The following is a 27,006-nucleotide window of genomic DNA, read 5'->3' on the forward strand; positions in this document are numbered from 1 at the left end:
TAGAAGAACTAGATATTCTTTGAACATTTTTGAAGTTTTAAGATGAAATACCATATAGATATTTATTATGCAGAGACTGTTCAAGCTGAAGTAAAAATAGAATTAAGGTTTTTAAGAATATCAGTAGATGAGAGATGAGGTTTGCTCTGAGGTCGATGTCACAGATAAAGTTACCTCAACATTTACACCACGACTGAAGACTAGATTAACAGCTTTAGGTTATGTACCTTTCCCTTGGGATGTATTTGTCACCACCTCTCCAGGACAGGGTACCTGAAAGGAGGTAAGATGAGCCATTAGGAACCTAGATTAGGGAAGCCCATAGGGACTCTGCTTGAAGAGATTCAGCTGTTAGGCTCTGAGATCTGTTAGCCATTCAAGTATGCACCAGTTTAGGCTCTCCTCTGCCTGGTTCCTCCATAGTGCCTTCCAGTTGCTGGGAGGAGAAACGGCACATGGGACATGGTTAACACTGATTATATCTATCGTGCACCTACACTAAGGTTCAGAAGAGAATTTAAAGTAACACTGGCATTTAACACTTGTTACATTTGCAAAAGTTCTGAAGAAATAAAAGTGTAACTGTCATGTAACTTGATGGGAGAGTAGCTACTGGCTGAATCCTCAGAGATCAAACAGGACTGAAATTAGTAATCCAGCTAGAGTCTTTTAATTGTCAAAGCACTGCAGAATAAAGTGAATTTGAGCTCTAAAGCTGAGGGGTAGATAGACATGAATAAAATGTAGATGATCTTAAATTGGTCTGAGAGGCAGACTAAGCATCATGTATTAGGCATTTGCTAAATCAATTCAATCAATATTTATTTCTAGCAAGAAACAATCTCCTAATACTAGCTAGTAGAAAATTTGATCTGTTAAATTCACACACTTATTTTCCTAGATACTAAATGTGACGTTTGTCATCATTTGTGCGTGTCTCCCTGTCCTGGTCCATGGTTGCTACACAACTGTCACATCATATGCAGGGGCTTCTCGTGTCCTTCTAGATTCTTTCTGTGACCTCCACTTTGTTCTCTGTTTTCCCTGTATTTTTACATGTCTCATGTCTAGAACAGCCTCAACTATTTTCAGTTTTATAGTGCATTATCATTTAAATTGCTTCCATGTGCTTTTACAAATCCTTAACCCTGGGAAAGGGGCAGGGTAGGATACCCCCTGACTCTTTAAGGATGAGGAAACAGGTGCTAAGAGTGAACAAGTAATGCACTTAGTGAATAAATGTCAGAGATGGGCATCACATTCCCCTCTCGCATCCCATCGGCCCACCTTTTGGCTCTGGCCACTGTTGAATCAACCACTAGCTGTGCATAGGTGTTCTTGACGGTGCCTCATCTCAGCTAGTCTGTGTGTCTGTCTTGCTTGTCCCAGGGATTCTCTGCTTCCTAGAGAGAATCCCAAAGGAGAAAAAAATTAACACCCTCCAGTGTTAATTTTAGCCTGTAGGGGCCAAGTTGCTCCTTTCTTCAGTGTCTCTGGTTGACAATTCTGAAGGGTCATCTACATGGTTCCTTAAAACATCCCCACCAAGACTAAGCCCCAGTTGCCCACAGGAATAGCCAACTCAAGAACACACCCTTGGGTTAGCCCTCCCTCCTTCCTTCTTCCACTCTTCTCAGTGTCCCTCTGTTATTTGGGTCCCTTTCCCAAATCAACTACTTGCATGAAAGACTTATCTCAGGCTCTGCTTCTTGGAGGAACCCAAGTTACAAGAGGCTATAAACACATTCTTTCAATTTCTGGTTCATCCTTCTTATCACCCTATTAATCACCAGACTTAAAACTCAATACTCATTTTTTTTTCCACTTACAATCACAAACAGCTATAAGATTTAATATATGAATATCAAGGATAACTTCTATAAGCTCTAGAGTCTTGAACACATTAGGTGCTTAATAATGGAAAATTGTGGTTACTTTTAAGGTAGTGATTATTTAAGAATGATGTATATGTAAATATGAAGAGAAATACATAAATTGCCCTTCTGCAGATGATTTTAAAGAGCTGGAAGTAGCTATCTGTACCCAATGACATTTATAGGATCAGTTCCTAGAAGTTATAGAGTTCCATGTCTATAAACCTTCCTGGCTGTTTTCTTTTCATCCTATGTTTTCTAATAAAAAGTAAAATTTTTAGGACTTCTGGTGGTGCAGTGGTTAAGAATCCACCTGCCAATGCAGGGGACTTGGGTTCGAGCCCTGGTCTGGGAAGATCCCACATGCCGTCTAGAGCCTGTGTGGCGCAACTACTGAAGCCCGTGCACCTAGAGCTTGTGAGCCACAACAAGAGAAGCCACTGCAATGAGAAGCCCATGCACCACAACGAACGGTAGCCCTCACTTGCTGTAGACAGAGAAAGTCCGCACACGGCAGTGAAGACCCAACGCATCCAAAAATAAATAAATAAATTTTAAAAAGTAAAATTTTTATTCTTATGGCTTCTGATTTTATATATATTGATGGCTTATTTAAACAGTCTCACAGAATGGAGAAAATACAATGATGTCCTTACAGCTTTGAGGTTTATAATAGCAATAATATCAACATTTACCCATTGTAATTATATATACATATATGTATTAATGGGGATTTGCTTTCATTAATTTTATAAAGATGGAACATGGTCATTCATATTTGGTTGTTTCTGGTACAAAAAATTAACGAAATCTCTTGGACGAAGTACCGTATTGCTATCAGCTTTACATACCAGCATAGGATTAAGAAAAAACAACTGCTGAATGTGAAACTATTTTTGATTTGGAAAGGACAAATCTAAGTATAAATAGTAATACAAAAGGAACAATTCGATGCCGCTTATGCAGACTATCAGATCAGTTTGCCACAGTGCTTCTGATTTAAGAGCCAACAAAGCTCATTTTATAATATTTGACAGATACCAGAAATCAAGCAGCCCGTATGTAAACATTACTGTGATTGTTTGTCACTAAAGATTGAGATGCAGTGTGTTACATTACAAATATGAAAAAAAGAAATGAAGACCCAGCTTCTGGATCTTAGATATACTGGCTGAAACATTCATCAATGTTGAAAAACTGACTGAATTTTTTCCAGGGTTTTCCTAAAGAACACATAGAGTCTATATAGAGTGGCCAAGGAATCTATTTCTCTCAAAGTCTGAAATAGAGAAACCTATAAAAACGTATCAGTTACTAGCCTATGAACACCAGAATTATCCATATGATTAATAATACTACAACTTTTAAAAAGCATTTAAAGTGTAGTTTGTTTGAACATAAAAATAATAATAGGTCATGTCAGTGGAAAAAATAATAAAGTGAAATCTGTTTCCATGATTGCTTTTAATTTCTGAGAAAAAAAATGTATACCTGATTAAAAAAAAATTCTTCTTGAAGTTCTATATAATTTACTCCTTAGTCAGAAAGTAAAATATCTTTGTTTCAATGAGCCCATCCTTGACTTCATATTCCACTAGAAAATAGGTTCTCATAGGTACATTATCATGGCTTTCCCTATTCTTCAATTTTATTATCAAAATTAGATTCATATTTACATGGATATCTTGGTAAAAACAAAGTTTTGAAAGTACTCTGATCAATTTTGCTTAAAATCTTATATGTTAACTTGGCAACAATCACTAGCAGTATATAGAAAAGAGCCAGAAGTTCATAGGAGAACAATGACTGAGGAATAATAGATATTATAAACAGCCACTAACGGTGGTAACCTTTTAACAAGATTCAACAGGATCCACGGCAGAAAAATCTCTTTGAAGCCCATAGTAAGACTAAGGCATCAACTACTGGCAGACGGGATGGACTTTATTGGGTATGCATTATGAAGTCTTCACTCTGTAGGAAATTATATACTTGCTCTTGAAACAGGGCAATTACGTGAAATGTTAATGAATACTTTCAGACAAAAGAAGTGTCAAAATGGCAAAGTAGGATTGGATTTTATGAGGAGGTTAATTTCTAAAGTCAGCAGATAAAGCAAAACACTCGCAAAGTCAAAATTACCTCTGAAAATCCTTACAAAAATCCCTTAACTGCATAATAAACAGACAGAAGCATCCCGAGTTCAACAGAGAAATTTTGTCTTTTAGATTTTTATTTTTTAAGCATGGAAACAGACTACTATTTCTTTAGTTCAGATTACTATTTTCAGTCGAAGACCCAATGTAGCTGACATGCATTTCAGGTCTATGTGGTACCAAAAATGTCTGTAACAAGCGATATATTCCTAATCATTATGAAATAGTTGCACTTAGAACTATGCAGTATGACTTTTGGAAAGTCACAGAACACTGTGTGGTGTCAAATACCTTTAAGATCTGGTGATGTAGATTCACTTATATATGAAAGCAACAGAGCTTGAGGTCACTCCCCACTCTGAGATATGGGACTATGAAATAGAGTCCTTTCTATATGGAAGAAAGTAGTCAGTAAGTATTGATCCACAATAAAGAAAATCGGAAAACCCCAGTGCAAAATGCTACCTTTGACCTGTCACCACTAAGACTCTAGGTCAGCACCCACTTCAATCACCTAAGTCTGAATTCATAGTTTGGATTTTTGACTCAGCCTCAGAATTGATGGCCCTTTGACACAGAACTGTATCAAAAGTTTGTGTCAGTTTTTTAGCATAACTTTAGCAACAGAAAGATCTGCATTTGAACCTCAGAACCACTTTTTTCATTTTTCCCTTTTTGAGATAATTATAGATAAATGTAAAGTTGTAAGAAATAATACAAAGAGATCCTATGTACCCTTTACCCAGTTTCCCTGAAAGGTGGCGTCTTGCAAAACTGTAGTATAGTATCATAACTAATGTATTAGTTTGCTAGGGCTGCCATACCAAAGTACCACAGGTTGGGTGGCTTAAACCACATTAATTTATTCTTCATAGTTCTGGAGTCTAGAAGTCTGAGAACAAGTTGTCAGCAGGATTGGTTCCTTCTGAGGCCTCTTGGCCTCAGAAGCTAAAGTTCAGGTGAGCTGAACACCTCAAGGTGATGTCAGGGTTGGTTTCTCAGCATGTAGATGGCCGTCTCCTCCCTGTGTCCTTATGTCTTCCCTCTGTATATGTCTGTGTCCAAATTTCCGCTTCTTATAAGGAAAACAGTCATATTGGATTAGGGCCCACCTTAATGACCTCATTTTAACTTAAGTACCTCTTTAAAGACCCAATCTCCAAATATGATTACATTCTGAGGTACTGGTGATTAGGATTTCAAAATATGAACTTTGCTGAGGGAGATAAAATTCAGTCTGTAACAACTAGGGTATTAATATTCATACAGTCAAGATACAGAACATGTCCATCACCACCTCGTATTGACCTTTTAAGCCACATTTACCTCCCTCCTCTCACCCTACTTAACCCCTGGCATTTATTAATCTGTTCTCCATCTCTTTAATTTTGTCATTTTGAGAATGTCTTATAAATGGTATCAGAGAGTATGTTACCTTTTGGGAATGGCTTTATAAACTCAGCATAATTCTCTGGAGATTCATCCAGGTTGTTGCATGTAACAGTAATTCATCCCTTTTCATTACTAAGTAATATTCTATAGTGTGGGTACTCTAGTTTAACCATTCACTAGTTGAAGGACATCAGGGCTGACTTCAGTTTTTGGCTGTTATGAATAAATCTGCCATAAGTATCTATGAAAGGTTTCTGAGTGAACATAGTTGTTCATTTTCGGGGGATAAATACCCAGGAGTGCAATTGCTGGGATATTTTGTTTTTTAAGAAACTGCCTGTTTCCCAGAATAGCTGTACCATTTATATTCCCTCCAGCAGTATGAGTGATTCATTAGCAATATGAATGATCCAATTTCTCTAAATCTTCACCAGCATTTGATGATTTTTTTAACCAGCATTTGGTGCTATCACTATTTAGCTATTCTGATAGGTAGGTAGTGACATCTCACTGTGGTTTTAATTTGCATTTCCCTGACGTCTAACAATGTTGAATATCTTTTCATGTGCTTATTTATTTATATACTCAAGTGAAAAGTTTGTTCATGTTTTTTCCCATTTTCTAATGATTTGTGTTTTTACTGTTAAGTTTTAAGCATACTTTATATATTCTAGATACTAGTCCATTGTCAGATACATGGTTTACAAATATTTTCTCTCTATCTGTAACTTGTCTTTTCATCCTCTTAACAGAGACTTGTGCAGAGCAAATGTTTTTAATTTATGAGACTCTAGATCTTACTTTTACATTTTAATTGGCTTTTTCTGCTACAGCTTCAATGGGGAAAGGCAGGGACGCCACTTCATTATGGCGGGGGTGGGCGAAGTTCTCCCTACTGCCTAGAAAGGATGAAAGTCCCTATTCAGCCTTGTCTGCCACCAGCCCTGAGGGAGGGCGTGGCACTTCCTTACAGCTTCCAGAAGGTGCAAGTCTTGGCTTTCCACCACCATTTTTCTGTGATGTTTGGTATGACTGGAGAGGTTACTGTCTAAAAGTTTTCTGTCTTGCTAGGTTTTCCCTTTCTGGTCTGTTTTGTAGAGAGATCAGGCTTTTATTTGGGCCCTTTGCTCTGTGCCTGTTGGCATTTCCGGTTGCCAGTCTCTTCAGTGCTAAGTCTAGGATACAAGAGGCTGAGAGAAAACTCAGGGAATTCTCCAAACTGTAGCTCCTTGGGTCCTGGGTTTCCTAGCCTGTTGTCCTTCCTCTTTCTACCTTTCAGAGCCTTATATTTGTTCTGCATACAGTGTTCAGTGTTTTCACTGTATTGATACTTAGTGGAAGAAAAAGAGACAAGTACTTCTACTTGGTCTTCCTGGAAGCAGAAGTCCTTCACTGTCTCTTTGGCTATTTGACCTTTACACTGCAGTTACCTCATCTGTGAGACCTGGGAAACATCCACCTCACAGGGTGGTGCAGAAGATTAAACAAGAGAATTTGTAAGGTGCTTGACTCACTGTAGACACTGAAATATTGAATTTCTCCTCTTTGAAATGAAACTATGCTACCAGTCTGCTGATCTTTCAAGCGCATTTTACAAGACTTCCTCTGAATCTTCTAGCTCCAGACAGACTCAGTATCTGCCAGACCCTTATATCCTCTCAATACCAATAAGACTATTCCTGACTTTCCCCCTAGGAGTTGGCGATTTTGCTCTGTACAGGAATGTGATTTCCTTAACAAAGCCCCTTGTTCATAGTAGACACTCAAACGACTACTCAAATGCAAGCTCCTCCTGTATTATTGTGATTTTTAAGAGTGCCTTTGGGCCTGTTCTCTCACAACAGGGCCATTTCCCCAGTAACAGAATGGGGATGACACCAGATATCTACCTCATAGGAACAGAGTGGTTAGACAAGGCAAACCTCTCTTCTGCATGATATCCTCACCTTTTACAAAAAAAAGGCACACTACGGCAATAATGCAATAAAATCCTGCCATTATCACCAGTCTTGCCCTGTCTTTATTCCCAGTTGCCCACTGTTCCACAGCAGGGTGAAGTAAAATTATAGTGAGGTCAGCAAAACAGAAGTGGAGACAGTTGCCAGCAGAGTCAAGGACTATCGTGTAAGGAAGTTACATACAGCCACCACAAGGGAAAACTCGGGCCTCTCTTCTAGCAGTCACAAACCAGGCTTCCCTCCATTATAGAACAGCAATATAAGGACATAGCTAGTGCAATATATAGAGTCTTATTTCTCCCATATTAAATTCTTGGATGAGAGCTATGCATAATCAAATTTAAACTATAACATTCCAAAAGCATATAATTTATTGGGTGAAGAACACTAATTTTAAAATAATTTTAGAATTCTAAAACAATGGAGTACACAATGAGAATTTCTTTAAGTTATTAAATAGTTATTTAGAGCTGGAGACAATAACCCTGAGGTTAATTGGTTCAGCTTCCAGGTTCTAACAATCAAAGTAATCTGAAGGTGAAGATTCTCTAATGTGTTTTGAGAAACCTCAGATACGTCAATTTGGTTGCCACCCCAGTGGTCTGTTTAAAATATTTACATTTCCTTAAAAAACAGTAAATGAATCCATCTGACTTTTACATACCCATTCTTCAAAATTTTTCTGGAAGATGTAAATTTGCCAGGATCTCCTACCCCACTCTGGAAGAGAGTTGAAGGATAAATTCCTGAAGAGGAGCCTATTTTATATGAAGATCAGATGTCTTCCTCTGTGGAAATGTATTTTCTCCCTGCATGTTATACAAGGAACTCCCATCCCCAGAAACATAGATTTACCATCTCCATATGAATCAGATATTCCCTCATAGTTTTTCTCTTATTCACCTGTAGAGGCCAAGTTTACCCAGACTTAGATTGTATTTCTTCAGTTACCAGTGGATGTGAAGAAGTTTCAAATCACATGGAACCTATTTACTTATCTATATAATTTTTAAAAAGGCTTGAGGACAGGTATCATATTTATTCACTTTGTCACCATAGCAACTAAGGTCCACATTGCTTGGAAACTAATAAGCATTTATTAAACAAAGGGGTGTGAAAGGAGAGGAAAAACAAAAGGAGTTAACTGAAGCATTTATTTTAAAAGTTACAGTGTGATGAGTGCTCAAGTTGAGTGTTCTAGGGGGGAAAAGACACTTAAAGATTTTATAGGCTATATTAAGGAAGGTCAAATTTCATTGTATAAGTTATTGAAAGGTATGAGAAAACTGAGGTTGTGTTACTCACAGGACAAAATGCAGGGACGTCAAAATTGGGGCCATGGTTTAGCAGCCAATGATGGGACAATTTGGTTTAGTAAGAGGTGAAGAGGAACAGTTGAGGCTAAGGTCTTTCAGGGGTCAGTGAAAAATTTTTAGTCCTTCAGTGTCTTTCACAGGAAAAATAATGTAAATGGGAATCTTGGGAATGCATATTTCTACGTTCCAATGGATTGAATGCTGCCCTACCATAACAGCATTCAAAATATCCTATGGGGATGGAAAGGAGACGAAGAGAAGATCAGTAGAAGGAAACATGAAGGCTCTAGAAGCAGCATAGATTATGGATAAACCAGAAAGGGATAAAAGTTTTGTTAACATAAAGATTGTATTAGATAGCAAAGGAAAGCAGCAAGTTGGCTTTAAAAAAGAAAATGTTTTGGAGACAAATAGGTTTTTCTTCCTGGACTACAGTTAAACTTTTTCCCTTCTCATCAACAGGGAGGTTTTCTCCCAGGAGTATTTTTGGGTAAGTTAGATTTTTATTGAAAGTTGGTTTTATTTAAATTATCCAGTTACTAAAATACACAACCTTTCTTTTGAATAAGGAACATTTTGGGAAAAATTGGGATTAAATAAAACACATAATAGATAAAGAGCTATCATTATTTATAGTTTGAGAAGTATGGTGGATTAAATATTATAAACAACACTTCCCAACTGAATCTAAGAGAATAAATATTTTTTAAATCTTCTATAAAATGTCAATAGACAAGATTAAGGAATATGAAAAAAATCCCTCAAATTATTTAAAGCCAGGAATGCTGGACAAATAGGCACCAAATCGGTTTCTTGACCTGTCAGTTTCTGCGGAACCCTAGAGATTCTCAAGCATCTTCTTTGTGACCTAATATGAGAAAAAACTAAATCCTATGGCCCATCTAGTTAGGGAATCTAATAGAAAATCCCCACATAAAATTTTGACTCCTTCAGAAAATAAGGGAAAAAAAGAACATTGCCCCCAAAAGATCACATCAAGAAAACATGCCTTTTCAAACTTGGTGCTAGGGGAAGGGAAAAGAAAATAAATGTTTCCCAGAGAACACATAAACATAAGCTAGTCCTCAAGTTTACCGCCTACATTCAAGTTACCTGTGTGGAAACCCCAAGCACAGAATTTAATTTGCAGTTGTCCTGGATTAGTTGAACCTCCAGGATACTAAGAAAAGGAAATATCAATCCTCTTTAGGAACCTAACAATAACCCAGAACTCTAAGAATTACCACAGATAAAACTCCAAGAAAACTGAGCACCTCCATACACATACCAAAAGACAAATCACAAAATAATAATGACAACATATTATGAGTAACAACTGGCAGAAATAGACCCATAAACATTTCAAATATCTGAATTACCAATAAGAATAAAAAGCATATATGTTTACAGAAATGAGATCTTTGAGACTGAGCTAGGAACAAGAGATTTTAAAGAACAAAAACGAAGAGATTTAAAACACAACCAAATAGAATATGTAGAACAGAAGAATACAGTGCATAAAATATAAAATTCAGAGTATGAATTAAAAAGCTGACTAATTTTATATTTGCTCTGTGTACACTGGAGGTATAATTTGAAAAAAAAATCCAAAATGCATCTTAGAAGGATTGATATATAAATATAAGAGAGATGGCAAGAAACATGGAGAATCAAATGAAAAGTCTAACACATGTCTAATTGGAGGTCCAGAAGGACTTGAGAGCCTGAGGAAGAGATAGTGGCTGATAATTTTTTATAATTATTAAAAAGCGAAGATTTCCTAGAAGTCTGAAGCAGTAAAAAATAAAACCATACATTGACACATCATAAATATTAAAGAAAGACAGACTGTCATAGCAGTCAGAGAGAAGTAAAAGATAGCCTATAAAATAAAGTCAATTAGAATGATGGTTGAACACTTAAAAGAGTATCATGGAAGGCAGAAGACAGAGAAATGATATATGTAAGATAAGATAACATCATTCTATACCTAAAGACATTCTGAAGAAAAAGACATTAAATTATTCTGGTTTCTACAACCACAATAAATTCACTAAGTAAATTCTAATGAATGCGATTCAAAGAGAAGAAATGATCTCAGATAAAGGGTCTGAAATGTAGAAAGTAATGTCTAACCTCTAACCCATATCTAATCTGGCAGCATAAAAGTATAAAAGCACATTGCTCAGATATCCCTTTAAGGGAGAAACTATAACATGGAGTGCAAGCCACTGACAACCTCCAGCTGTAGCATCTTCAGAATCTATTGTTGTATTTGAGCCAAAGGCAATCTTCCCCAAACAGGTCCCAGCCAGTGACTTAGAAAAACAGAGATACTGGAATGTGATCATTTCTGGCCAATGCAAGCATCTTGTGATATGCTGTCTTTACTCTGGAGCTCTTTGTCAGGCTCATCAAGTCAGAAAGATAAAAACAAATATCATATTTTTTTTTTTTTTTTTTTTTTTTGCGGTACGCGGGCCTCTCACTGTTGTGGCCTCTCCCGTTGCAGAGCACAGGCTCCAGACGCGCAGGCCCAGCGGCCATGGCTCACGGGCCCAGCCGCTCCGCGGCACGTGGGATCTTCCCGGACCGGGGCACAAACCCGCGTCCCCTGCATCGGCAGGCGGACTCTCTGCCACTGCGCCACCAGGGAAGCCCCAAATATCATATTTTGATGCATATATGTGGAATCTAAAAAAATGGTATAGATGATCTTATATGCAAAACAGAAATAGAGACACAGACGTAGAGAACAAATGTATGGATACCAAGGGGGAAGCGGGGGGGGGGTGTGTGTGGGATGAATTGGGAGATGGGGATTGACATATATACACTATTGATACTATGCATAAAATAGATAACTAATGAGAACTTACTGTAAAGCACAGGGAACTCTACTCAGTGCTCTGTGGTGACCTAAATGGGAAGGAAACCCAAAGAAGAGGGGATATACGTATACGTATAGCTGATTCACTTTGCTGTACAATAGAAACTAACACAACATTGTAAAGCAACTATACGCCAATGAAAATTTTTTTAAAAAGACTCTCAAAGCTACATTTCACTCTCATGCTCTTCCTATCCAAACTGTCCTTCCTTCACTGCCTTATTTCATAAATGTCAGACTTTCATCATAGTCAGAAGGCTTTCCCTATTCCTGCTTACTTTCCTCTTTATGTGTCCAGGCATTACCAGCAAAACAACAAACAAACAAACAAACAAAAATTCATGCATTTCTCTGTCTTGGTGACTGCTTCCTAAAAGATACAACCTAACACAATTGGTACCTTGAGTGGTCCAAGAGAGTAGGTGGTAAATGGGGTCTGGGGGCTGATTCAGTCACTAGCTGGGTGGCAAGAAGGACTCCATCTTGAGTGGCATGTGAGGCAAGGCTACTCCCTGGCACAATGTGGAGGCCCAATTGCCAAAAAATGTCACTGGTTAGGACAAGAAAAACATCTCAATGGAGGGATAATCTTGCCAGTGGGACTATTCAGGCATTTAAATATAATAAGAGTAACAATACATATAAGGAAAGTAGAATTGGCTGATTATTGCTAAATTTTGTTTTTTTTTCAGATACACATATATACATACATATATATATATACACATATATATATATTCTTTTTCAGATTCTTTTCCATGAAATGTTATTACAAGATGTTGAGTATAGTTCCCTGTGCTATACAGTAGGTCCTTGTTGTTAACCTATTTTATATATAGTAGTGTGTATATGTTAATCCCAAACTCCTAATTTATCTCTCCCCCCAGCCCCTGCAACCATAAGTTTCTTTTTGACATCTGTGAGTCTATTTCTGTTTTGTAAATGAATTCGTTTGTATCATATTTTTAGATTCCACATGTGATATCATATATTTGTCTTTCTCTCTCTGACTTACTTCACTTAATATGATAATCTCTAGGTCTATCCATGTTGCTGCAAATGACATTATCTCATTCTTTTTATGGCTGAGTAATATTCCATTGTATGTGTGTGTGTGTGTGTGTGTGTGTGTATATATATATATATAGATAGATAGATATACCACATCTTCTTTATCCATTCATCCATCAATGTACATTCAGGTAGAACAAAATACTGCCATTTGCAGCAATATAGGTGCAAACTATCTATGAAATGAACCTATCTATGAAACAGAAACAGAATCATGGACATAGAGAACAGACTGGTGGTTGCCAAGGGGGAGGGAGCTGGGGGAGGGATGTAGTGGGAGGTTAGAGTTAGCAGATATAAGCTTTTATGTATAGAATGGATAAACAACAAGGTCATACTGTATAGCACAGAGAACTATATTTAATATCCTATGATAAACCATAATGGAAAAGAATATTTTAAAAATAATGTATATATGTATAACTGAATCAGTTTGCTGTACAGCAGAAATTAACATAACATACATCAACTATACTTCAATAAAAATATTAAAACTAATAAATAAATAGTGCTGCTATGAACATTGGGATGCATGTATCTTTTCGATTTAGAGTTTTCTCCAGATATATGCTCAGGAGTGGGATTGCTGGATCATATGGTAGCTCTATTTTTAGTTTTTTAAGGAGCCTCCATACTGTTCTTCATAGTGGCTACACAAATTTACATTCTCACCAACAGTGTAGGAGGGTTCCTTCTTCTCCACACCCTCTGTAGCATTTGTTATTTGTAGGCTTTTTAATGATGGCCATTCTGACTGTGTGAGGTGATATCTCATTGTAGCTTTGATTTGTATTTCTAATAATTAGTGATGTTGAGCATCTTTACATGTGTCCTTTGGCCATCTATATATCTTCTTTGGAGAAATGTCTATTTAAGTCTTCTGCCCATGTTTTTATTGGGTTGTTTGTTTTTTTGATATTAAGCTGTATGAGCTATTTGTATATTTTGGAAATTAATCCCTGTTGGTAGCATCGTTTGCAAATATTTTCTCCCAGTCCCTAAACTTTTTGTTTACGGAGTGGGAGAAAACAAGATAAAACAAATACGTTTTGTTTATGGATTCCTTTGCTGTGCAAAAGCTAGGCCACAAAGAAAGCCTTGGTAAATTTAAGAAAACTGAAATCATATCAAGCATCTTTTCCAATCACAACACTATGAGGCTAGAAATCAGCTACAAGAAAAAAACTGCCCAAAACACAAACATGTGGAGGCTAAACTATATGCTACTAAACAACTAACGGACTACTGAAGAAATCAAAGAGGAAATCAAAAATATCTAGAGACAAATAAAGTGAAAACATGATGATCCAAAACCTATGGGATGCAGCAAAATCAGTTCTAAGAGGGAAGTTTATAGCAACACAAGTTTACCTCAGGAAACAAGACAAATCTCAAATAACAACCTAATCTTATGCCTAAAGCAACTAGAGAAAGAAGAACAAACAAAACCCATAGTAGAAGAAAAGAAATCATATAGATCAGAGCAGAAATAAATGAAATAGAGACTAAACAAACAAAAAAACAACAGGAAATATTAATTAAACTAAAAGCTGGTTCTTTGAAAAGATAACCAAAATTGATAAACCTTTAGCCAGATTTATCAAAAAAAAGAGGAGAGGGCTAAGTTTTGTTGATGAATGACAGAGGGGAAACAAGACACTGTAGGGCAGCTAAAAAGATCAGAACTAAGTATGGGAACCAGAGGGGCCTGTTTAGTAACTTACAAAGAGGTTCTTATATTCTTCAGAAGGAGAGCAGGTACAAATGAAGGACAAACTCCAAATCTGATAGGTAAGGTTGGGAAAATTCAAAGACTAATGAAAGCTCATCCAAAACAGAGGGTACTATGCCAAAGACAAGGCCATGTTTGGGGAAACATGGCAGGAGGGTGTCTGGATGAGTGTCCCTGAGGACTGTGGCTCTGTGGACACCCTGAACCAGAGCCTAGAAAGGTGGCCCAACACTGCCTATTAAAGACTAATATTGACCTCATACAGGAAGACACTTTGAAGGGTTCTTCCTCATAAGGCATCACGTGTCCACCCTAAGAAATGCCCCCACTTTGTTTCCTAGCTTTAAGGCTGATAACTAGGGTTAAATCCCAGCATAAGCCAGCTGGGGTTTAGATCCTAAAGGAATTGCAAAAATTGGTTGGCCTGTACTTACAGGAACAAAATCCACTGTAAAGGATTTTGAGGGTGTTTGCGCAAGAAGGGCACCAGACTGGATAAATGAGAGTTTATTGACTTGGGGGCACATATGGTTATAATATGGCAAGGACCCTGGGGTTGGAGTGAACATGCTGCTAGAGTGGCTCTTAGAAACCCAGTGCTGGTCCACACCGTGCAGAGTAAAAATGCCTGAGTTGCTGAGACAGACAGTAGAGAAAGGGCTCAGGAGAGTGGGCTTGCTGGAATGGATATATTATATGAGGCCAGAAAGAATACCCACCACAGGATTATGTTCCACACAAGGGCCTAGAAAATGTGCCATTCAACAAGGCTGCTAGGAATGTGCTGGAGAGTATGATGCCAGCATCTCTAAAAGGGTCAGTGTTTGCTTTCTTCTTCAGGCCAGGGCTAAGAGTAGGAAAGGTGGTCTTAGGGTTGGCTTATTCATAGCAATGAGGTTAGTGGGAAATAATAGGGGAGAGGTGGTGGTGCTTAAATACCATAAGCCAGGGGCCCCAAATTCCCTTAACAACCAGCAAGTTTAGAAGGGCAGCCAAGGGGCTTAGCCCACATGGGGTTAAGAGACAAAATAGACCAGCAGTTAGTGAGGATGCTGCTAGTTCATACGAACAAAAGAAGGTAAGATTGGAAGAGCAGGAAGCTGAATGTGGTCATCTCATTTAAAAGTCACATTATTTTGTGTAGTTCCTGGACTTGATCTGTTCTAAGACCTGGAACTCATTGACTAAAGAGGTGGCTGAGTCCTCATGATGAAGGACTTTTCAAAACCATAGCACAGGGAGATCAGCTTGATGCTTTGTGATGACATAGAGGGGTGGGATAGGGAGGGTGGGAGGGAGATGCAAGAGGGAGGGGATATGGGGATATATGTATACGTATAGCTGATTCACTTTGTTGTACAGCAGAAACTAACACGACATTGTAACACAATTATACTCCAATAAAGATATAAAACAAAAGAAAAGAAAAAACATGGCAGGTATGTACGGTAACGATTCCTCTAGTTCTTTTCCGATGAGAATTATGGCGATTTACTTGAAAATAGGGAAAAGGGGAATACCCAGACAATTCAAGGACTTTGGGACATAGGGTCTTCACTGACACTGATACCCATAGAACAGAATTAAGGCTCCCCTGTTAGAGGGGGGCATGCAGAGACCAGGTAATAAATGGATTCCACTGCCTTAGAGTGCATCTATTTGGTTTGTAGAGCTACACATCATCAGTCTCTTAGTCTTCAAACATATAGTTAGGATTGACGTATTTGCCAGTTGACATAACCCTCATAATGGGTCCCTGTCCTATTGGTAGGAGCTATCAGAATCAGGAGGGTCAAGTGGAAGTCTCTGAAATACTCTCACACCAGATACAAGAGTAAGGAAAAAACAACATCACATTCCAAAAAGGATACAAGAGTGGTGGTCCCTATTATATTTCCGTTTAATTTGTCACTCCGATCCTAGAGAAGTCGAGTGCACCTTGGAGAGTGTCTATAGTCCACTGCAAGCTCACCAACTAGTAGCCCCTGTCACAGCCACTGTGCTGAATGTGGTATCATTGCTAGAGCAGATTAGTAAGGCCTCAGGTACATGGTATGCAACCAGAGATTTAACAAATTTTTTTTCTGATCCAATCAGAAATGAGAATCAGAACACCTGCATTCATGTGAAACAGACAAAATTCCTTTACAATTTTACCTAAAAGACAGTTAACAATGTCCTCACTTAATAAGGCTCTCTGCCTTAATACAGTCCAAGAGATCTGGACTGTCATCTAGGATTCATCGCATCAGTTACAGCCACAAGATCAGCTGCCGTGGTAAAGTTATGGTTACTCCCTCCAAGTCCCCACTCAGGAGTAGAGGCCCATGGGAACTTTGGAGAAGCTGCTTCTTGAAGTTGTGTTCACTGGATCTGTGTAGTGCAAGTATGGACTAGGGCAGCAATGTAATGTTCCATTAGGACCTCCTATAAAGAGAAAACCTGCCACAAGGAGTACAGTTAGCTGACAACTTCCAACAGCTGTGCTTTTGAGCTCTGCCACAGCATTCAAATTGAGAACACAATCTCCCCAGGCAGGTTGTGCTCAGTCACTCTGGTATAAGGTCCTGGCCATTTTTCCTAACACGGGACTTCCTTAAAGGGCAATCTTTGCTCTAGAGGTCCCTGTTGGGTTAACCAAATGACTTTCTCTGAGATTTATCTAGTTTGAGGTGCTTTGTTCTTAATTCTCCTTCTTTCTCTTCCTTCACAAGTATCAGACCTGCATCACAGTCTAAAGACTGTACTTGATTACTCCTCTGTCCCTCTTACTTTTATACTTCACAAGCTCATTTCTTCCAATGAAGCTCTTGCACTTCTAACTTCTTCTTATTTAGTTATTTATTTTATTTTTATTTTTGTCTGTGTTTCATCTTCGTTGCTGCACGTGGGCTTTCTCTAGTTGCGGCAAGTGGCGGCTACTCTTCACTGCAGTGCATGGGCTTCTCATTGCGGTGGCTTCTGTTGTTGCAGAGCATGGGCTCTAGGTGCTCAGGCTTCAGTAGTTGTGGCACGTGGTCTCAGTAGTTGTGGTTTGCGGGCTCTAGAATGCAGGCTCAGTAGTTGTGGCGCACGGGCTTAGTTGCTCCGCGGCATGTGGGATCTTCCCAGACCAGGGCTCAAATCCATGTCCCCTGCATGGGCAGGCAGATTCTTAACTACTGCACCACTAGGGAAGCCCCTAACTTCTTTTTGACATCTGTTTTCCCAGAAGTTCTGAGCAAACACAGTCATCTATAAATCTGATGATATCACATGCAGCACAGTCCCTATTGCTAACTGAAAACATCTAGCATTTTCTGCTGATGCTGAACTAATTATGAAATATTATTTTCTTCCCTTCATATTCTTATCTACTGATTAACATTCTTAATCCAGCAACATGATTAACCTTACCTAATGAAAGACAACCTCGTGCTTCTTTTTCTATACTTTGAAAAGTGTCTATCCTAGAACAGACCTTCTGGACATGCCCATACCAGATTCAGACTTTTTTTGTTATTGATAGGTTTTATCTTAAAAGTGAAAGGTAATAATACCAAAATGCATATGCAATTACTACTCTAGACTCTCTTGTAGAACCCAATCCCTTAACAGAAGACAAATCAGCTCAAATGCTTGAACTTGTGGTCATACAAAGGACATGTTAAATTGCTAGTAAATGATACACATACACACACACACACACACACACACATCACTGATTTGATTTTGGAATAGCTCATTAGTAGTTCAGTAGTTCATGAATTTGAAATGTTACAGAAACACAAAGATTCTCTACCCAAGAAAGTTGTTATCAAGATAAAGGCCTACAGTAAAAGAGATAGCCATAGCAGACCACCATTCTTAATAGATTGTGTTGACTAAAGTTCTAATACAAATACACTCTCTTACAGAATAGAAAGGAAAAAAAGTATGCAGAAGTTCAAGGAGTCCACAATAGAAGCATAATATTAGACCCCCAAATCAGGGCAAAAATGGAAATCATCAAGTTTTAAAATTCATGAAAGTAAGATCTATGGAATCGAGGAAGGATGCCTGGTGTCACCAGATAACTTCCAAAGAACCTTGCTAAAATCCTCCATGATACAATTAATCATAATTGAGACAAATTGCTTCTGACATTAAATATTAACGGGAAACTTTTCTAGGATAAGAGAGGATATGCTCAGTTTATGCCTCAATCTGTAATTTACATAATGCTGAAAAAAACTGTAAAGTTAATACAGACTGAAACTATGAATGACAGGATCGGTTGTGCATCTCCAAATAACTTTTCTCAAATTGTTTACTCCATAGGTGAATATGTAGTAGTAATAGAACATTTATTTTCTGGATGGTTGAAGACACAGCAATTGCAGTGAGCAGAATTGAAAAAGAGAGACTGTAAGACTTCATGATTTCTACCTAGGTCAACCTAACATTTATCCCTATCCATTGACAGGGAAAGACATTTTGGTGGAGAGCAATTTTTCATGGTTTATGAAAGGCTTTGTCCTTAATTCAGAAACTTTACTGTCCTTATTAATCCCCAATTCGCTGTAAAAGTAGAAATATTCTTAACATAATTAGAAAGTTACAACTATTAGAGACCTTAAAATGACATTCAACTGTAAGTCAACTGCTGATTCAAGATCCTCAAGAGGAAGCAGACAACTGAATGAAGTAGCTATTTCTGCCCCCAAATCATCCGAACAAGATATCCAGAACCATTAACTGCCATACTCTCCACTGCCCAAGGACTGGGCAAACAAAGGACAACTGGATAGACTGGGGACTTACCAGGACAGAACTGTCTCCATTAGTACCTACTATAGACCTCTTAACAGAGTTCCTTCCTATTCCATGGACGGAGACTAGGCCAAGACAATATACCCACCTCTGAGAAATGGCTGGCTCAAGACTTTCTGAAGACTCCCAGGTCATTCCAGGAATATAGTCTTGCTGGACATTAGACCAAGAGATAAAATGCAATACAATTTTAAGTCTCCTTATGTCCAATATTTAAGGTACTACAAAAGCAGTATAGAACTGGGCAAGGGGACTTGGGCTGCCTTGGAGTTAAAGACAGCAAAAGCCATCAAGAAGTTGATGCAAACACACATTCTCGACAGCCATACACCAGCCTTGGGGTTCCTTTTTGTTTTGGCCCTGGGGATTCTATGATGCCTGGCCTGGTTTATACTATCATGTACCAGCCTGACTCAGACCCTATACAGCTCTGCCCTGGCACACGCCTGTCAGGTACCGTGCAAAACACCTGCCATGTACCATGCAAAACCTCAGTAAGACCTTCAAAAGGAGAGATGTAAAGACCGAAGGCACATGCACTAGATTTTCTCAAGATCATAAGAGGTCTTTTCCCAGGATTATTGTGCAAGAGCTGTGGTTAAAAGAGTTTAACTGCTCCAAAGGTGGGCATGATACCTGCAATTCCTTAGGCCAAAACATACAGAGCATTAAAAGAACTAAATAACCCTTTCTAGATATCAGCTCAAGATTTGAGGACTTTTTTGTTTGTCCTACAGATCTTCCCATCAGGAATCACAAAGAATGAGCGTAGGGGCCATTTTAAAATTTCTTTTTATAATTGAACTTTTGGTGTGCTTTTAAAACCTAAATGTCTCCAATATTCAGAATTTTCCCATTTTTTTCTTATAGCCTAGATAGTGCTAAACTTTTTTCTAATCAAGTAAACTTTGATAGTATCTGTAAATTTGGTGTTGTCAGAACTGGTTTGAAAAGTACCCAGTTTTCAAGTTCTACAAAATTTCTCAAATAAACTGTTTAAAAATTACATCTTACATATTTTGCACATTCAAGACCTCCTTTAGTCTGTGAATATAGCTTTTGTACTCCTTTCCCTCTATGCCTATCCAAACCTCTGATAAGAGATAAAGTTATTTATCTTGGAATCCCCAATTATTTTTAACCACATTGTACAAATTCACTGGTGGTTGTTCAAACATCTTCATAAACCAGGTATAGATTAGAAAGTCAAATTGTTAAGGACATAATTGAAAATCCATCTCTATAACCAATTTCATCTTAGCTCTGTAGCCCTACGTATGCTTAGCAGTAGAAAAGGTGGTCCAATTCAATAATTATTTCCAGCTAAGTTCAAAATCATTTAATTGCATTCCTATTTAAAGATCCTTCTTCAGGCTTCTTCCTCATCCTTGTTCAGTAATTATGTCAATGCAGCTGTGGGGAGAAAGGGCATATCCACATCTTTCTATGCATAACTGCTGGTGCCTAGGGATTTGGTGTTTTAGCACAGTCATTGACCAATAATGACTCCATTATATGACATGAGTTTTTCCTGCAGATGTCCCCTAACCTCCCTTGTAGCATCCCAGTATCCATGGTCCTATAGATATCTGGACAAATTTCTCTATACCAGGGACTGACAAACGACAGCCCGTAGGCCAAATATAGTCTGCAGGCATGATTTTGTATGATCCAAGAACTAAGAATGTTTTTTTCATTTTTAAAGAGTTATAGCAGAAGAAAGAGGAAAAGGAGAAGTAGAAGAAGGAAAAGGAGGTGGTGGTGGAAAAGGAGGAGGGGTTAGGAGAGAAGGAGGGGAAAAAGAATATGTGACAGAGATCACATATGGCCTGCAAAGCCTAAAATACTTACTATCTGGCTCTTTAGAGGAAGTTTTCAACCCTTTCTCTACATACAGATTTCATGAGTTGGCCTACATTTCTCTTTGATGCAGTCACTTTCTTCCATCTGCCCATCTTCCAGAGTTGATAACTGTGGTACCCAATAATCAGGTGTTAACCACCTGGGTTCATTGGGAGTTTGAGTCTTCTTGATGTCAAGCTCAGTGGTGTGATTAATTCAGGGTCATATTTGACCCTCTCTAGCCTATCAAGACTTCTTTACTCTCTTCATCCACCTCTTATGCCCTGGCAGTTCTGGATGGGTCTAAGATCTGTTGCTCAACAAACTCTAAACATGAAGCTGGTGTCAGCTCTCTCAAGTCTTATGGAAGAGTCTGTTGCCCACCCTGCCAGAGTAGAGGAGCATCGTTCATTTCTCTATCTCCCTCACATCAGTACTTCAATACAGTAGTGTCTAAAATTACTCAAGAATCCCTTGAAAGGACAAACCCACAAAGCTGGAGACTGAGTATCCTCAACACAATTCCTCAAAAATTTCTGATTATGCAAAGACAGGTAATACCAAGTTACCCATTTATTCTTTGTACCTGTGTGAAAGAATCAGGCAAGAAGGCAAATCATATGAGAAATATCCTCAGGTTTGCTACAATTGTAACAAGGAGGAAAAGAGATATTCAATATATTAGTTTTAGATACTGATGATTTATATATTTATATTTATTTAGTGTTACTTGAACATTATATTTGGTAACTGACTTAGAAATATTAGAACTTAAGAGGCAATGAACCAATTAATTGTCCCCTCCTAATTCAGTAACAAGAGGAAGATAGTCCAGTAAGCAGCAGAACCTCACAGTTACCTGCTACATTAGCCACCCATCTTAGAAGAATGCCTGGATCATTATACAAGTAAGTATTTAGAAAAGGAGGTATCACCTAACAAAAATATCAACTTTTTTGGCATTGGCCTAAGGGCTAGGTAGCAAGAAAATAAACTTTGGAGGCTGAAAGAATAACAATCCATGTTATACAGTGGTGAAACATTTGGTTAAGTTGTCACCTGTGACATTTGGAAAGCACGTAATGTATTTTCTTGATAAACTTGCATTTCTGAGGGAAAAGCTTGGAAAGGAGAATTTAAATTACCATTGGTTATATTTGTCAATAAACAAGAAATAGATTACTTATTTAACTTGGGGAAAGAGTTGGCTGGTTTACAAGAAAGAATGAAAGGGAACAGAGAGGATCCAGGAAGTCTAGGACTTGCAGGGTTGGGAAGGGAAATACTTCTCAACCCCAACTGGTAAAAGATAAGATGAGAAGACTTTTGATACAAAAAAAAGGCTCATTAAAATTTAGCCTTACAGCAAGAACCAAATCAAAGGCATGACTAAAACTGAAAACTTCTAAATGGTTTCTGTTATCAGAAAGCATAGATCTAGTTAAGGTTATGGCATCCACTACATCATTTAAAGAGGACAAAATGACTCAGTGAAAACAGACAAAGGCTATGATTCTCCCACCAAATCCTCACAGGTTCAAGCTGTGCACTTAATTGAACTTAGCCCAGTCTTGAAAATTATTGTGGACGTCTACTGGCACATGCTGATGAATGAAATCAAACGGATGAGAACCTAATTAAATATGTAGTTTTAGTCCAAAGAAACCACAAGACTAGACCAACATTTGATGATTATTTGAAACTTAAAATGATTCTTGGCCCGAAAGCACAAGCTGAGAAAGTTTCTTAATCTCTAAGGCAGATATATTCTCCAACCCTCTCCTGAACTATAGCCACAGAAGACAATGGAGAAAGGAGAAACTTCCCAAGGCCTAAGCAAAGGACCTTGGAAAACAGTGAACTTGGAAGTCCTTCCCACAAAGCAAAATTGAGTCCTAATTAGATATATCTGGGACTTCCCTGGTGGTCCAGTGGTAAAGAATCCGCCTTCCAAAGCAGGGGACATGGGTTCGATCCCTGTTCAGGGAACTAAGATCCCACATGCAGGGCAGCTAAGCCCCGGTGCCACAACTACTGAGCTCACGCGTCTCAACTAGAGAACCTGCATACTGCAAACTACAGAGCCCACGAGCTCTGGAGCCCACGTGCCACAACTATGGAGCTCATGTGCCCTGGATCCCGCACACCACAACTAGAGAAGAGAAAACCCACCACAACTAGGGAGAAGCCAATGTGCCACAATGGAAGATCCCTCGTGACTTAGCAAAGATCCTGCGTGCCACAACTAAGACCCGACGCAGCCAAAATAAATAATAAATCTTAAAAAAAAAAAAAAAAAAATATATATATATATATATATATATATATATATATCTCCCACCCACAGCATAAAGGATCCTGACAACACATTCCCAGGGTGATCTTAAAATTGACTTCCCATTTTTTCCCAATCTGAACAGGATTATTTGTTTCAGTTATCATTCCTTTATTCCACCAATGTATACTGGGTGTGTGAGAAACTAATAACTTGTCATTTTAATTCACAGGTTTCCAGATAATGAAGGACCACACCTGGACCTGATGTAAAGAATTCTATTTATTACTTAGAGATGTTGGGCTTTGAGTCTGATGCACTCACTGACTTTAAGTGACTTTTGGATTGTATCTCTCAAGAAAGATGGAATGGGTTTTGGCGGCAGGAAGGCAGATAATAGTGATTTTTGCTGACTATTTGCATCTTGCTTATTTCTCATAAAATGGCAGGATTGTACTTCCTGGACCTCTTGGAAATGGGTAAGGCCGCATGACCAACTCCTGGCCAAGCATTTATTTGCTGGTGCTAAATGCTTCAGAATTCCCTCTTTCCCTTTGTCTTAGCAACCAGCAATGCTGAGGTGGTGGCTGATCTGACAGTCCCTGAGTTACTGTAAAAAGCGGAGCCCCTCTGCTGATCCACAGTTGACATATTTATTTCTCTCTCAGGTATGCTGCCTGTTTAAACCATAAAGATATGGAAAATGTTTGATACTGAAACATGATCTAATCTATCTTGACTGGTAAAAGAACCGATCGCCACAATTTTCTTCTCAGTACACTTTCACCAAAAAATATGAGATTGTGGGTTCCTAATTTAAGTAAAGGAACTTAAATTTGTTTTTCCAAAGAAGTTTGCAGGATGTGAAATTGATAAGAAATTAATATCTAGAATGTACAATAAAGAGACAGGAACACCAAAGAAAAAAAGTTGTGCAAAGTATATACCCACAAGCTATTTACAGAAAATTCAAATGCTAGCAACTGTATAACAAGGTGCTCAGACTCATTAGTAATCAAAGGAGTGTAAATTAAGAAAAGATATTATTTACACCTATTAGCCTGGAAATAGGAAGTTGGAAAATTGTCAAGTATTGGCAAGAACGTGAGAATATGGGGATCCTCAAGACTGGATGATGGGGAAGTGATTAGTGAAGTCTTTCCAGAGGACAACTGGTTACAACATAGTCAAATTAAAAATCATTAATACTAGTTCTGGGTGTAAAAGGTATGGAACAGTGTAAGACAGATTGAGATGAACCATTTCTATAAATTAATATATGTATGCAGAACAGTTCACATTTTATAAGAACACATTCAAAAATATAGACAGTAAATCGATTAGAATGTTTGCCAATGACAGCAGAGGGCTTTGGGAAAAAAGAATGAGGATGAAGGGAAATAATAAAAGCTTTAATGATAATGAGGCACAACCTGATTACCACCACTGTCCACACTAGAGATCTCCCCCTAAATAAGTAACTTTGTTACTTACCTCATCCCAACCAAAAGTGTGTTATGTAAAAGAAGCAAATAATTTTTTCAGTAGTTGTCATATGGCCAGTGATTGTAAGCCATAGAAAGATACCCTTGAGTACAAGTAAATGCCAATGACCACAGTTGAATCATTTTATAACCTTTAAACTAGTATACCTATACAATGTTTAACAATTAGTTCAGAAGCAGGGAGTAGGGGCTGGATTTGTAGGGTTTTCTGATTTTGAGATGTAAATATTGCCATCACAGTTGATTTCAAACTATCAAGGATTTAATAGACAGATGGCAAAACTCCTGAAAATTTAACAATTGGTCCTCACAAGCTGGTAGGAGCATGTTTTAAGCACTACCTTTGAGACTCCAGAATTAAAGCACAAGACCTACTGATTCAAATGTAGATCTTACCAAGAATGGCACATAAACACTTAGAGGTTTTCTGTCCATAAACTTGTAGAAAGCAACACATTTCACCCACATTCAATCTTTAATATGAGCTAATGGGAACTTCTTCCATTTTTCAATTTGAAATGTTTAATTATCGTAAAATCACAGGCCACAATATGTAATGGGTCTAGCCACAGCTAGACCTGAATCAAAAAGCCTAAAACTTGGGTGGTGTATTTTGTTCCTACCTACAGGGAACAAAGTACAACAGTGGTATGTTCTTACCACTTGGACAAAAGACCTTAGCTCAGGTTAGGAATACAGAGTGTCTGGACCTACCATCTCACAAAGGCTTTCTATTTCTCCCAAAACATTGATCTGTCACCTAACAAGCCTGCTTTCCCATTCAACAGCATGAGTATGCCAATCTGTTCCATTTCCAACATCCAGTTTTCTTCTTGTTCCTCTTGTTTGGCAGACTGTTCTTCAAACAAGGTAGGAAAAGTTACACAGTTTCTTAGAATCCCAGTCTCCTCTACCATAACCTGAGAATTAATTGAGAACAGTGTAGCCTCCTCAGAGTTTTATGGAGATTAGATTTGGAAGTGTCAGTACAGCTCTTGGTACCTGGTACACACTGGCATGTCAGTTTCCTTTTCGTCTTTCTTCCCATGTCCTCACCCAGTTTTGTGGACTAAAAAAACAACAAAAAATTAGCAACATTAGTTTCTGACCTAGCTTTCTTCTTCTCTAATACCCTGTTTCCTCCTCAAGGACATTTTTTGCACGTACCTTTGCAAAATCTGACATTTATCATTTGAACTCTGTTCTGAAACTCCCATTTCATCAAACACATGATGGCCTCTCCAGTCACCACGAAATTGTTACAGAATCTACTTATCCAGATTTCACTCACTAGGCTCAAGCAGCTGAAACTTAGAATATTCCTCATGAAAGTTTAGGAACCGTAGATTTAGTTGAGGTTCTCAACAAGGGAGGTACTGTAGGCTAGGGTACATCTTGGAAATATGGGAGCATTTTTGCTTTTCTGACGACTGGGGACAGAGACACGGAGGCTCAGGCATTTAGTGGTTAGGGGCAAAGAATGTTAGATATTCTAAACAGAAAGGACAATCCCACACATGGAGTATCTTCCTGAACACAGTTTTAATATCACAGAGTGCCAAACCCACTATAAGTACAAACTAATGATACTTCAGTAGATGAGATACTAAAAAGATTTTTCATATATTTATGCAAAAAGTGAACATAATTTAAGAGAAGGATGTTATAGAGAGAAAAGCTTAAATGGGATAGAGACTTTTAAAACTATTGAATAGTTTACTATCTCTCTACTTTCTATCTACTCAATGTTATACAGCATTTTAAAATGCATATTAGTTAAAAAGGGTTTCAGTGTAGAAATGCAATTATTGCAAAAACGACAAGGCAGATTGCAAATATATGATAGCTTTGGGACTCCTTTTGCGACTTCATGCCAAATATTATAAAACTAGCAGAACACTACATTTCATTATAAAAATATTTTTTAAATTTCACATTCTTATCATCTTCCATTATTTCTTTGTAGTACAGGGACAAACACTTATATTGGGAAACTAGCATTGGAATTATTTTGGGGTTGCCTGTTTTCAGCTCTTACTACAATATTGTCCCTTATGGCTCATCACATAATTTCTCTACAGCCTTTTTTATTGGAGTAGAACTGCTTTACAACGTTGTGTTAGTTTCTGCTGTACAGTGAAGTGAATCAGCTATGTGTATACCTATATCCCCTCCCTCTTGGACCTTCCTCCCACCTCCCCGGC

The 27,006-nt window shown here is 38.1% G+C and overlaps 1 protein-coding gene across 1 annotated transcript in view; it reads right to left on the bottom strand.

Annotated features, from left to right (window-relative positions):
* HHLA2 (HERV-H LTR-associating 2) overlaps window positions 1–27,006 on the bottom strand; it is a 159,342-nt gene that overhangs the window by 108,556 nt on the left and 23,780 nt on the right. The window contains 1 exon segment of the mRNA XM_032631046.1: window positions 25,805–25,871. The gene's annotated coding sequence lies outside the window, so the exon portion shown is untranslated.

This window comes from Phocoena sinus, chromosome 4, assembly GCF_008692025.1.
Source record: "Phocoena sinus isolate mPhoSin1 chromosome 4, mPhoSin1.pri, whole genome shotgun sequence".
NCBI lineage: Eukaryota > Metazoa > Chordata > Mammalia > Artiodactyla > Phocoenidae > Phocoena > Phocoena sinus.